Below are 14,775 nucleotides of genomic sequence, written 5' to 3'. Positions count from 1 at the left end.
GTTGCTTGCAGACTGTGTTGATCTCTTTAAAGCGTTTGAATCAGTGAATCGGGATGCCCTCTGGAGGATTCTTGGTCATCGTGGGGTGCCACCAAAACTGATCGATCTGATGTCTGAACTCTACTCTGGTACTGAGAGTGCTGTGAGATGTGGTGGTACCATCTCTGACTTATTTCCAGTTGTTACTGGAGTTTGTCAGGGGTGTGTACTGGCTCCCACACTTTTCAGCACTTGTATGGACTGGATTCTAGGGAGGATGTTGGAGAGATCAAGCTGCAGTGCATCGTTTGGGAATGTCAACATCTCTGACCTTGAATTCGCAGATGATGCAGTAATCTTTGCGGAGACTTTCGAAATCCCTTTGGGGGCCCTCGAGGTGCTGAATGAGGAATTGGAGCCGCTGGGATTATGGGTTTCCTGGTTCAAAACTAAGATCCACGCTTTCAATGGCATCTTGGATGCTGCTGTCCTGTTTGTGCCTGTTGTTGGTGGGCATGTTGAGGTCGTGGAGAGATTCACTTACCTTAGCAGTGATATTCATGTCTCTGCTGGCTGTGAGTCAGAGGTCAATAGTTGTCTGGGTCGGGCCTGGGGAGTCATGGATTCACTGGATAATGGGGTGTGGCGCTGCCGGTACCTGTGCAGGAGGATGAAAGCCGAGTCTTCAGGTCCTTGGTGCTTCCAGTCTTGCTCTATGGATGCGAGACTTGGACTCTGACCAAGGTCCTGAGATGGTGACTTAATTCCTTTGGTACCAGGTCTCTTCGGAGAATCTTTGGCCATCGCTGGTCGGACTTGTGTCCAACGAGCGGTTTCTGAGAGAGACTCAAATGAGATTTGTGCCTGCATAGTCCTTGAGCATCAGCTGCGGCTGTATGGACGTGTGGCTCGTTTTCCTGGCACTGATCCTGCTTGCCAGATTCTCTCAGCGAGGGAGTCTCGTGAGTGGAGGAATCCAATTGGCCGACCACATGCCTTGTGGTTGCAGCAGGTTGATCGGCATCTCAAGGAGATGGGGAAGGGCCTGGCATCTGCCTGGGGGATGGCCAGACGGAGGCTCTTGGAGTGGACGTGGAGGCGGAAAGTGGACGCAGCGATGCGCTGCCCTGGCGCATGCTCCCATACCTGACCTGACGTGAAGAATGATAGGCCGAGTTAACCCCCACCTGGTATTAATTCAACAGCTGATAGGGATTTGAACTCAGGACCCTAGGATCCAAAGCCCACCACCCCAACCATTAAGCCAACACCAAGCAAAATATAGAGAGATTGAGTTTAAAGGACAATCAAGCAATTGTGTGAGGGGTTCCACCCATGACATTCACAAATTCAGCATTTGCAGTTTCACCGTTGTGACATCATAGAAATATTACCCACATTACTTCTGTTGGGGTCAGCTGCAGTAAGTGTTTTGCCAAAGTCATTCATGAACCCGCTATCCATGCCTGACGTTCAACTGAAGGTGTCACAGGAATGTGGAATTTATTGGTTCATGATTTGGCATTCGCTGTGTCCGCACTGTCAGCTAGCTTTTCGGTTCCTTACCGTTCATCGCATGGGTACCGAGCCAGTACATATTTATATATATATATATATATATATATATATATATATATATATATATATATATATATATATATATATATATATATATATATATACATATACGCACCAATGAATTACTAAATGCTCAGTTGTGTTTTTTTCTCAACATATGCAAAATTGAAGGATGTGAACCTCATGTAAATGTAATCATTTTTTTCATTGCTTCCTATTTGATCCTTTCATTTTGTCCTCATATACACTCTTCCTCTGCTGTTCTCCTTCTTTGTGTAGTGACTCATCGCCAAAAAAATAATGAATCTCACAATTTCTGAATATAACTGAAACACCTTACTTACCTCCACCAAAAGGCAGAGTCATGACTCATTCCGCTCTGCCTCATGCTGGTTTTATCACAGCCGGGTCCACGGCCTGCAAGAAAAAAAACAAGGACAGCAGAGAACACCCAAGTTATATAAAGAACTGGGTATGTGAATGAACAATGAACATAAATAGGGAAAAAAGCAACAGGAAAATATCTACAAAGTAATTATTAAAATTTTGGCCTTAAGTTCCCTTTTTATATTTTCAGCACTTTTTGTACAACAGTAACTTTTGCACTTTTTTTTGTACACACAGTCGAGGCTCACGGAAGAGCTAGTACACTGAATGGATCAGGACATAACGGGACAAAAAGAGTAGAGAGAGAGACACTAATATTTAATTAGAGTTGAAGGCCAAGATAGAGGGAGACTTGGACCAACAATGGGTGTGGGGAGGAATGGGGGACAGGAGAGGATGCATCGGGCGGACAAAATGGTTCCAGAAGGAAACTCCACAAGAGGAAACTGGAAATTTGGAAAGAGGTGGGATTGGGGTTGATTGGGTCGTTATCAAGGGTAGAAAGTGTGGTTTTTGGATTTGGGAATCTGAAATGGTGGTGAACAGTTGTCTCTTTGTCTGTTTAAACTTTTGACATAATGATAGAATCTGCCTTATTCATCTTAATAGTCCTTGATTGCTATATGCCCAGCACTTTCTCTGCCAAAGGAATAACTAGAATCTTTCTAAGGGGGATGGGGAGAGGGGAGTGAGCATGGGGAGACCTCCATTGCCTGTCAATCAGCAGGTATTGCTGCAAATTAAAATGAGAATGGGACAAAAGGTCTATTTCTAGATGTTACCCTCGCTGTACTTTGACAAAGAGTGAAGCTCGACCCCCTCTCTCTCTCTCTCTGTTGTGCCCCTTGCTCCACACCCATCCTGGACACTCAATGCACGAGTGCTGTTTCCATGCCAAGACCCAGGATGGTTTGCGACTGGTTTCCACGTTTAGCTCTCACACGAGCCTCGACAAGGTATACAAAAATAAATAAATTAATTAATTAAAAAGACTGGTTTCCACAAAACAACGGCGCACCATGAACGATGCCAAACTTCAGCCAAATGTGATAGATAGTTTAAATTTGGGGAAAGGAAACTCAACTCAGGTGGAGATTTAACACGTACATGTAAGACGTTAAAGCAACAGCGCTTCACCACCTTCACGACAAGGCTGCCTTGTTTGTTACAGCATCAAATCATGAAATGAAAATAACATTGTCAAATAAAATGGCTGTTATACCGTTATGCAGTTAGGTGATGCTTCTACACAAGTTGTTGTTGATATTTTTGTTCTCATTACTTTAGCTGTGAAGTTGTGATACCAATTTTAATGGATAACCTTGTATCTTTCATAAGATGATATTGTAATCTATATTGTGGTGGGGAAGGCAGGAGGATGGAGAGAGGGGTTGAGGAAGGGAGATTCACATGTCCATAGATTGTTTTCCTTTTTGTACAAAAGGCAGGGTGGAGGTGAAGGTGGTGTGATAACGACAATGGGATTATAAGAGAAAGGAACAAAGGTGGGAAACAATGGCTATAGGCTCGAGTCTGTGGCCTTGTGAAAGGTCGTGCTTGGTTTATCGGGCACAGCGGCTAATGCCTTGATCGATAAGCCATTTGTTGGCTTTTAGCTGCAAATTCACAGCCGCTCGTGTATGACTGTGCTCTCACCCCTCCCTCTTTCTCTGACTGGCTTTGTTTCACCTCATCACCCACTGCAACTGCATTTCGAGAGGAGCATAGTCTCATTCACTTTCCTCTAACCACCTTCCCCTCCCTCCTCATCGGTGTATCCTTGTCGTCGTTTTGAGCTTGCGTAAGCATCATTCTTACGAGACAATATCTGCCGTCACCTCCTTGTCCTTCCTACGACTCCGAAACGACGTCCTCCATTTCAGACCCAACCACATTCTACAAGGAGCTGATACTCATCTTGACCTTGCTGGTAAAATGCAACAAAAATATTATTATGAGGACATGTAGCAGGACGTCAGCAAATGTCATGACAAATACAATGCAGATAAACCATGGACTGTTAATTTGAAGTCCAATAGTTATTCTTCTTAATATAATTATCAGTACTATCAAACATGGTGTTTATTGTAGTTGAGTTGTTACTTGCTCTTCTGTAATTAAGAAAACTCTGCGTTTCAGGCCGATCCAAATTGTGTTAATAATTATGAAATAAGAAACTAAGTACCGGAGTTAGACATACAAACTTCTGGTGGTGCAGATGATGCATACATGAAACATCTACGCCTAAATGGGATATGTATAGTAGCCCCTGGTCACCCTGCCATCGGAGATTGCATTCAACCACAAAGGTTCCCATTCAACCTCTGCTCCCCAACCAAAGCGACACACTACAAAGGAAAGGGCAGAAAGGAAAGTTAGCTTGGTGGCATTTGGTGGTGGCAGAGAACGTTACACCTGCACGACTTCATTATTCCCCCCCCCCACTCCCCCCACCGTTACAAGCAGGGACAGTCCAAACTAGAACCGTCTCGCACCTGGGAGTGTATTGGTCCGAAGAAACCCCGCAAGTAACTTTGGTGCGTCCTTCTAAAGAATGGTGCCGTGCAGCGATGACCGGGTGTCCATCAGGTGGTCCTTCCCCTGGCACGATCAGTGAAAGTAGGCCACGGTGTGTGGCCACGCTTCGGTCAAATTAAGCCGTTCATTGCTAAAATTGTCACCTGGATTTGTCAGGACGCACTTGTACTCCCTTGGTTTGTTTTGGCCACAAAACACTTCTTGCTACTCACAGTATTTTCAGTTTGGCTGCACAGACGTGCACCGCGGCCTGCACTTCGAGGGAAATCCCTGATGATGTGGCTTGGCAAGTGTATTTTAATAAGCATATGCGTGTGGCTTTTGTGGTGTTACGTTGTGGTTTTTGCATGATGATTACATTGCGCAGTTTCACATCATTATGTAATAATTGCCGAAGTAGTTCATGTGTGTGGTTTGACATTGGGATTGAATTGTCAGGTTGGGTACAGTGATACAGTGTGATATTTCATACAGTATGGTTGAATTGTGTGATCTAAATGGTACAGTATTGTGGAATGTCCAGTGGTTACAATGTTGTATTTCCATGTTTTGTACAGTGGTTGCTGTGTAGTTTGGTACAGTGCAGTTATATAGCCGGGTTTGGGACAGTTGTTGCTTGGTGTGAAGTTTGATACAGTACATCGGTTGTATTTTAGATCAGGTATAGTAGATACTGTGTGGTTCATTTGGATGAATAGCTTTACCGATGAATCCATCCATCCATTTATCCATGAGCATCTCTCCATCCAGAGCGTCAGTTCCTTCTGTGGTTGAGGGCCAACCCAAGAGGACATGTCACCTCGTCGCAAGACGATGTTTGGAATTTTGTGATGCACCAGCACAAAATGATCTACTTTTTCGAAAAGCATTGAGGGATCTTTTTTCCTACCCGACTATGTACTAGCAGATCTACCAGCAAGTACGAGCAGATAGGACACACAATTTAACGGCCCTCCGAAGGACAGCATAGCCGTTGATGCAAAACCCTCCTGGTGATGCTCCAGGATGACAGTTAAGTATTTTAATAATAAGGAAATAATACAGGAGAAGGGGAAGGCCCATTGCCAAAAACAAGGGAAGGAAATATGAGAGTAAACCATGATGACTGTCCAAGCACCTGTAAAACAGACCACTTCCGCCAGGTACATTCGGCTAACCCAAGATTATAGTCAGGTCAGGAATCGAACAGAGATGGCAACAATTCAAATGTGAATACACTTTCAATGAGCAATCATGTCAGCCCAACTCAGCTTATCTTCAATTCTAATTCTTACTTTTCCAGAGAATAATTAATTGTTTGGTCCTAATAATGGGCAGTGGAGACATCAATAGAAAAAATAAATCACTCCATTGTTTTTGAAGGTGGAGAAAATACAGCACGGTAAGGTATTAGCTAATCTGTCTGTCTGTCACTCTCTCTCTGTCTCTGTCTCTGTCTCTCTCTCTGTCTCTCTGTCTCTCTCTCTCTCTCTCTCTCTCTGTCTCTCTGTCTCTCTGTCTCTCTGTCTCTCTGTCTCTCTGTCTCTCTCTCTCTCTCTCTCTCTCTCTCTCTCTCTCTCTCTCTCTCTCTCTCTCTCTCTCTCTCTCTCTCTCTCTCTCTCTCTCTCTCTCTCTCTCTCTCTCTCTCTCTCTCTCTCTCTCTCTCTCTCTCTCTCTCTCTCTCTCTCTCTCTCTCTCTCTCTCTCTCTCTCTCTCTCTCTCTCTCTCTCTCTCTCTCTCTCTCTTTCTCCCTCTCTGTCTCTCTCTCTCTCTCTCTCTCTCTCTCTCTCTCTCTCTCTCTCTCTCTCTCTCTCTCTGTCTCGTGTCTCTCTCTGTCTCGTGTCTCTCTCTGTCTCTCTCTCTCTCTCTCTCTGTCTCTCTCTCTGTGTCTCTCTCTCTCTCTCTCTCTCTCTCTCTCTCTCTCTCTCTCTCTCTCTCTCTCTCTCTCTCTCTCTCTCTCTCTCTCTCTCTCTCTCTCTCTATACATATATATATATTGGAGCGAGTGCACGTCCAGCCACTAACCCATGTGACTGTCTCTTAATTATGTTCTGCTTGAACGTCAGTTGCACCGTGACTACATCCATTAATTACGTGGTATTGGAACGTATCTTTTAAACCTATAGACTCTTCAGACTGCTGAGACCCCTTAGACCGGTGAAGACTTTTTAAGATCCTTGAGACATTTTAGACCCTTTAGATGCTGCTAGACATTTAAATCCTTCAGATCCCTTCAATCCCTTAATACTTTTAGACCCCTTGAGACCTTGTCGACCCCTGAAGACCTCTAAGATGCTTTAAACCTCATTAAACCTTTTAGAACCCTAAGACCTTATAGATCCTTGAGAACCGTTAAAACGCTAACACCGTTTTGAACTGTAAGACCCTAAAGACCCTGTTAGACCCTTTAGAACCCAATCGACCCTTTAGAACTCTTGCATCCACAGGACCCTTTAGACCCCTTTTACCTTTAAGACCATTTCAACACTGAGACACATTTAAACCCCTTCACTATTTAGACCTTTCATACCCTTTAGACTCCTTTTTACACACATTATGGACTCTTGAGACCTTTGCATCCCTTTAATCCCTTGACTCCTTTTAGCCCCTGAGATCTTTAAACCATTTAGACCCCTTACACCCTTCAGACCCTTTATACATGTTGGACATCTTTAGACCCCTTTAGAATGCACGGACGAACCCTTGACCATTGAGTGCTTTGGACCACTTAGTTATTTTTAGACACTTTATATCCCTTTATACACCTTTAGTTAGACCCCTCACACATTTACATCATTTAGAGATGAGACCCTTTCGACCTTAACTGCTCTTGGGACGTACCCTTAAGATGATCTGGAATCTTTAAGACGTACACCACACCAACATCTATAGTCTTCTTGCAAAACACAGACTATACTTTCTATCAGCAAGTAATGCGCTAACTCTACCCACCCAGAGGGTAGGTACTCTGTTAATATTTACTAATATTACAAGGACGTACGAAGGATAAATGTATTTGGGGGAACTATCCCAAAAAGATGGAGCTGGAATTGGGTTCTCCATATTACTTTCACAGCTACCTGCCGCAACATTGATTTTACTTGTTATGATAGAGTTTAGCAACTGATGTGGTGCATTGGAACAGCTTGGAGTGGATTTGAAGATTTCACATACACACATTCATAGAAGTGTGCATCAAATAACACACACACACACACACACACACACACACACACACACACACACACACACACACACACACACACACACACACACACACACACACACACACACACACACACATGGATCTTTGATTCACACTATTCTCAGCATGACATAGTCCGTGCTGGTTTTCCATTGAAAAAACACCCCATCAGCAGTTTGTCAAATTAACGGACAATCAGATAATGACTTTTATTTCCCAGTCGGGTAGGAAAATATATTTCTTTTTCGTTTCTCCTTTCTTATCTATTTTATAAAGATTTCTCAACAACACAGGTTATTTAAGGTTATTAAACAAGGTTATTAAACATGCTTTTGACTGACTTGTGACAAATGTCTCTTTTGGGGTTGCTGCAGACACGTTTGTTCTGAAGAAAGGCGAATGCTCAAAACGTCAGCCGCCTCTCGTATCCCATGGCGGTAAACAAACTCTAATGAACATTTTGCTGTTAAAATATGATGACTACAGAATATGCAGCTTGTTCAAAAACTAAAACACCTACAATATATATATATATATATATATATATATATATATATATATATATATATATATATATATATATATTATATATACACAGTATAAATGAAATCCACTGTTATGGTGAGCATCGCCATGGATTAGGTCTCACATGGTAAAACCACATAATCTGCAAAGAACAACTGCGTGACACGTGGCAGATTATTTTTGAGGTCAACATAGGCCAAAAGGTCAACATAGGCTGAATAACATGGCAGTTACACATTGGCTGAATAACACATAGGCTGAAATTTGTAAAATTGTCAATTTTTCATCCGATTGACTTGAAATTTGAACAGGATTTTCATAAAAATGACCATCATGTGTCATGTGGTCTGGCAGCCATATTGGATCTAAGGGAAAATCTTCATAGGAGAAACTGCTTAACCGATCAATGCAAAATTTAATTAATTGATCAATTACCCATGGGAAATATGGTTTGTTAAAGATGATGTCATCGGTCACATGATCTGGCAGCCATATTGGATCAAAGAAAAATTAAAAAATAAAAATAAAAAGAGTTGGCTCGCACCAAGTCCTTCTCAAGAGTGTGCAGGGTATGTATTCTTTGAATGCCATCTAGTTTATTTCTGCAAATTATCTAAAATCAGCTTCAGATAAATCTTCCATCACATTCAGAAGCAAAGGAAGCATTATAGGCCTCCTCAGCTGCTGTGATCTCGAGGACGTCTACCATGAGTATTGCAGGCAGAGCCCAATCCAATCAAAGTTTTTTTTATTTTTTATTTTATATTTACAATGGTGTCGCATCAGCAAGAGGCAATGGCATTGCATCATGGAAAATGACACTCTACGGAAAGAACGTTGTTCTAGTTGCTATTCCATGGTACCTTCGAAAATTGAGTCCTCTGAATTATTTCCGACTGAATCCATCTGACGACATCCACTAATCCTGTGAATACATTTGGTAAAATTACGACGAGTAAACCAAGGAAAAGTAGCATGCAGGTGTATAGACTTTTGGACATGGCTTTGACACAATCATTAAGGATCTCAAGACCACTTCTTCAATGTTGACCCCACCTGCTCGACCCCATAACTTCCTCGTATGAGTCATTGATTTTATAATTGCTAGATTATTGTAGATCCAATGACTGATTTTCCAGAAAGATGCCTTTCAGAGAGAAAGAAGGGGAGATGTTGAGGAAGAGGTGTACCATACCGGGAAGTGGCTGTGGTGGAACTTCATTAACAGCTTTGCAAGCACCAGGTCCAGCGAGACCTCACATCACCATAAGTTATTGAATTATCTTGGTTGCATGATCTCGATTTTTTATGACGGTTATATTTTTATGTAACTGAACGACGTTCGTAGCATTGTTTGCTGTGTGGGATTATACATAATGCATAAACTGTCATGTGCAAGTCGTTCTGTTTGAGGTGCACATTGTTGTTGTTCACTCGAGGACAGACAGAATGATGGACAGACTCAAACTAGGCTGAGACTACGTTGTTTCCTAACTTCTCTTTGGAGGATTAATAAAAAGGACGATGTTCATAAAACTCACGAGTTTTATTAACATCGAGCTTATTTTCCAACTGAGACTAACTGTAAGCTATAAAGTTTGTCGTTTCCAGTCGGAGGATAAGATGAAATTTCTAAACGAGCAAACAGCATCACTCTTACTGACACTAATAACATATTTTGACACAAAATGGCCTGTCGACAAGAGGCATTTCACTCGATTGCCTGCTGCCCATACCTGGCAAATCAGTTATCTTGTTGGCTTGACAACACATTGTTTCGATGTGTTCAATTGCACTTCACCGCCATCATTCTGGCTGCCTGCGAGGATTTTAACATTGACCTCGAGCCATTCTATTGCTGCTTAAAGATCCTCCGTAAAGCAGTGGTCCGTGCTCATTTGTTCAGCTATCTCACTTAAATGTCTTCAAATGGAATGAGTTCTCTGCTTGACATGGACTTGTCCAACTTTAATAATAAAAACAAACATAGCAACGAGTTCCCTTGCAAGGAACTTTATTGCAGATAGCCATTTAGCCCATCAAAGTCTGCACAATGGTTGCCAACATGTGGTTGTTTGGCTGTGCTCTATCCTTTAAGTGCCAGGTGTCAAGCAAGGAAGGAGCATGTATCATGTCTTTGGTATTTTCAAGTCTTTGGTAAGACTCCAAAACACCAGAACATGTTGCGGCGATGGAGAAATCACGCAGCACACAGGTACTATTTTAAAAAGTCTTTGTTATGACTCAGCTGGGGTTTGAATCACCGACCGAGCAGACGCTCCAACCCTTACATCACCGAGCTGATGAGGATCTTAACTTTCGATCATTCCCTTTTAACTCATTTGGGGTTTGAAACCATTTTTTTGTGTGTGTGTGTGTGTGTGTAAAATAGCGGTCGAAAATAGCAAATTAATATTTTATAATTGATGTTGGTCACATGGTATGAAATCCAATGAAGGAAAGCAAAACGCTCGAATCGCAGTAACTCCAACAGATCATGTAGATTGTGCTTTCCGCGAAGTGCTGAATGGTTTTGATGATATCCGTCTGAGCTGGTCGCTTCAAGTGAATGGCAAGTAGTTGGTGTGGTTTATGTGGGATTAGTCTTAGTTTATTGCATCTATTACCCTCTGGTACTGAACTATCCCAAAAAGATTCCAACATGGTCGTAAAAAGTGATGCAGAACACCGTAGTGATTGATCTCCTCTGCTGGCATATGGGTTTGTGCGTGTTTTTTTTACTCCGATGAGTTTTTAGGTATGGAGAAATTGTTGGGAACAGATGAATAGATTTTGTTGCCTATTTCATGTGCAACCTCTTTCATTGAATTTCAGCAGAGCTCTTCCCCACCTCTTTACTGAGAATTTCTGTCACGGCTACAGCTTCCAACGCTGTCAGGGTATATGACATATTTCACATTAAAGGCTTGTGTTAGAAAAGTGTTTTTAGCCAGGCATTTGGAAACACTGACTCGCAATATTCGGGGGTAGAAAAACAACATGGATGACGTACGTAGAAAGACTCACGAGACAGATCCTCTAATCCGTAGCCACGGGCTGCCAGGATAGCCCAGAGGCATGTGCCTTCACCTCTGAGCTGTCTCATCTGGGTTTGAATCTTGGCCCAGCTAGCTATAAACTGTCATCCTGGTGTTTCACGTGCAGGGCGAGGCATCGATGTGTGTGCCATCCCCTGGATTAGACACTAAACCCGGTACGTGCTGCCGTGTATTTCACTTCAAAGGAATTTACAACCTTGCTACCCAAAGCTCCTTTCTGCTAATGGCACCTTCCTCGAGAGTGTATTTTCTGCAGTTGTGTGAGAACTGGTCTTTGCAACCTCTCATCTAAGGTGGGTAATGAAATGTAACAGATTTTTTTTCAATGTTGGTTACCTCTCGAGAACAGGTAAAGCACTTAAAATCTGGTAGAACTTAAGGTCCAATGCCAGCTGAACTCGAGCACCAACTACATCAACTTTTATAAACACAATCTATTGCTACTGATACAGAAACTCTTTGGAATGATTTCCGATTTTCAAACTGGTGCTTTGTCAATAATTGTGCTTTTGTTCCTTGTTTAAACAACTGTTTATGGTTATCCTCCAGATACTGTTCAACTGAAGCAAGGCAGTTGCTGCCGCGCAAGTTGTCTTTAAAGATTGAAAAGCAAACGCCGGTGATATTGATTTTGATTATTGTCGTTTTACATCTTTCTCAAAGGTTCACAGATTGAAATGGCGATTACAATGTTTCAAAACAATTATCAAGTCGAACTTTGCTGATGCAGCACCTAATCTACTGACTAGTATGGGGGAATGAGGGTAATATTGTTGTGGGACGGGTATCGGCTGCGAGCGCGACCGCTAGATGAAGCAATAGAGTCGGCTCCACCAAACACCCGGAATTCAGATCGTCACCCTCGGATAACTCCGAAGGTACGGATCCCTTACAGGACCGTGAATCGTCAATAAATCAACCGCGTGGGCACAGGGTTATTTTCCAAACTTCAAAATAACTAGAGGTCCACGTGGCTAACTACCGAGTATTCACACCCTCGATGGAGCTCGAACGGGACGAGCCGTAACCGTGCTCGACCCGTGCGTAACCCGAGCGGATGGTTATCGAGGTCCCGTCGGTCCAAATGCACACAACTACGGCCACAACGGCCTTTTTAATTCCCCAACACACACCGTGCTAAGTCAATGAAGGAAAGGACAAAGACGAGCTGAAACATTCAACAAAAGGAATATTTATTTACAATAGGGGGAAGGGACACATAAAGGGCAGAGTTAAACCGACTATAAGGAATGCGAATAATGTACAGCAAAGCACTTAACCAGTTGCTACTTAAAGACGGGCCCACAGGACACACACACACACACACACACCTGAAAGGAAATGGACCTTCCCGCCTTGTGCGGTTTGGCCGAGACGAGCGAACCAGGATGAGACCAGCCGCATCGAGATGAGACCAGACCAGCGCTCTTGATGAGACCAGATCAGCCTCGAGATGAGACCAGACCAGCCCAGCGTCGGCGACGAGACGAGAGCAGACGCCGGCGACAGGACGAGACCAGAAGAAGCGCCAGCGAGATGAGACGAGATCAGCGCCAGCGAGATGAGAGCAGACGGGGCACAATTATCCTCTTTACCCTCATCCCGACAACCACCACACTTCTTTTTTAGGAGGGAGGGGCTTCTTCTCCTGACCACTCGCCTCCCGATTGGTCGGACCCATCGCACGATTCCCTGGCCGTCCTCCATTGGACAGGCTCGCAGTAGGCAGGGCAACTCCCACCCCTCTGGGTGGAGTCCCGAGCAGATCCGTTTGTGGCTCCGCCCACCTCCTCACCTCTGGCCACGTGCCTAATGGCGATGGTGCTGAGTCGGAAACGGGGCGGGTGAGACGCCCGCTCCTTGCTGATTGGCTTAGAGGAACGCCATGCCTATGTTAGGCTCCGCCCACACGCGCGCTTGCTGGCGAGCGCGCGAAGAATGTTATGGCATCAGGATGGAGTGAAGGTGTTGTTGTTGTTGTTGTGATACGGGGTGTAAAAATGTAAAAGAAAACCCTAACTATCAAAATAACTGCAGTGCACAAACATTTAATTCCCATTAGATTAGGGACAATCCACTTGTCCCCAGGAGGATCCACCTTAGACCCTAGACAATCCACTTGAGGAAGTTCAGTCATTAAACCTCCTGGGTCTCGCTATCAGCGATGATCATTATTGGGCAAGCCACAATTCAACGTTCACCTCCAAAGCCTGTCACTGAGTGGGTATCTTGCGTCGTATAAAGTCCTTCCTTGGCATACCTGAACTTTTGCTTCTGTATTCATCTTGTCCACGTCATGCGTCCTGCCCTACCTCTCATTCCTCCCAACACGCATTCTTTGCACAAGTCTCCATATATTTGGTCATTCACTTTCATAAAAAAAGACTTCCTTCAACACCTGCTAATTATTCCAAGTCGCTTCAAGATTTAGGTTTATAAAAGCCTTGTTGCTGTTGTTGTTGTTTCGTATGCAGCCTGTGGATAAGACCAGGAGGGAAAATTTCAAGAAGGGGAAAGTTAAACATATTCCAGACCAATGACAGGAGTTTAAATAAGAAGATGGAAGAGCTTGAGGCCAAAGTAGATGGCGAGGAGTACGATGTAGTTGCAGTAAATGAGACATGGTTTAAGGAAGATAGTAACCGCAGGACAGGATCATAAGGCCACAAGGTGTATCGATGTGATAGGAAGGAGAGAGTCAGAGGAGTAGCAATCTGGGTAAAGGACAGCATTGCATGAATAGAATGGGGTGACATGAAGGAAGGAATACATGTTGAGGGTTCTGTATGGGTAGAGATTAGAGATTGTAAAAACAGTAAGATAACTGGAAGGATGCTTTTATAGGGTTCCGGGTGTGAAGGAAGAGGAGGAAGGAGGAGTACATGAAGAATTCAAAAGGGCACGTGGTAAGGGAAGAGTATTGATAATGGGGGATTTTAACTTGCTTGGGATAGATTGGGTCCAAGAACAGGTAAAGGGCAGAGCAGATGATGATTTCCTAGTTTTAGTCCAGGATTGCTTTTTAACCCAGTTTGTAGATTAGCCCACTCAGGGAGAGTGCAGTGTTCGACCTCCTTTTAATGATCCCAATATGGTGGAGGAGGTTGAGGAAGTGGAGCATTTAGGAGCAAGTGACCATAACATGGTGATACCAGTCATGCTCTACGGATGTGAGACTTGGACTCTGATCAGGGATCTGAGACGGACACTTAATTCCTTTGGTACCAGGTCTCTTCGGAGAATCCATGGCTATCGCTGGTCGGACTTTGTGTCCAACGAGCGGTTGCTGAGAGACTCAGATGAGATTTGTTACCTGCATAGTCCGTGAGCATCACCTGCAACTGTATGGACATGTGGCTCCTTTTCCTGACGCTGATCCTGCTCATCAGATTCTCTCAACGTGGGAGTCTCGTGAGTGGAGGAGGCCAATGGTTCAAACACGTGCCTTGTGGTTGCAGCAGGTTAATCAGCATCTCAAGGAGATGGGGATGGGTCAGGCTTCTGCCTGGGGGATGGCCAGACGGA

At 43.7% G+C, this 14,775-nt stretch overlaps 1 long non-coding RNA gene across 1 annotated transcript in view; it reads left to right on the top strand.

The window, feature by feature from the left end:
- The window catches only part of LOC147021267 (uncharacterized), a 106,500-nt gene that overhangs the window by 24,594 nt on the left and 67,131 nt on the right, over positions 1–14,775 (top strand). Inside the window, exon 2 of the long non-coding RNA XR_015060733.1 lies at positions 11,357–11,543. This is a non-coding gene — a long non-coding RNA (uncharacterized LOC147021267). The remainder of the gene's footprint in view (positions 1–11,356; positions 11,544–14,775) is intronic.

This window comes from Eptatretus burgeri, chromosome 8 (assembly GCF_056783735.1).
Source record: "Eptatretus burgeri isolate ZD-2024b chromosome 8, Ebu_testis_v1, whole genome shotgun sequence".
In the NCBI taxonomy this organism is placed as follows: Eukaryota; Metazoa; Chordata; class Myxini; order Myxiniformes; family Myxinidae; genus Eptatretus; species Eptatretus burgeri.
The sequence above is the reverse complement of the archived record's forward strand: the minus strand, read 5'-3'. Positions and strand labels throughout refer to the sequence as shown.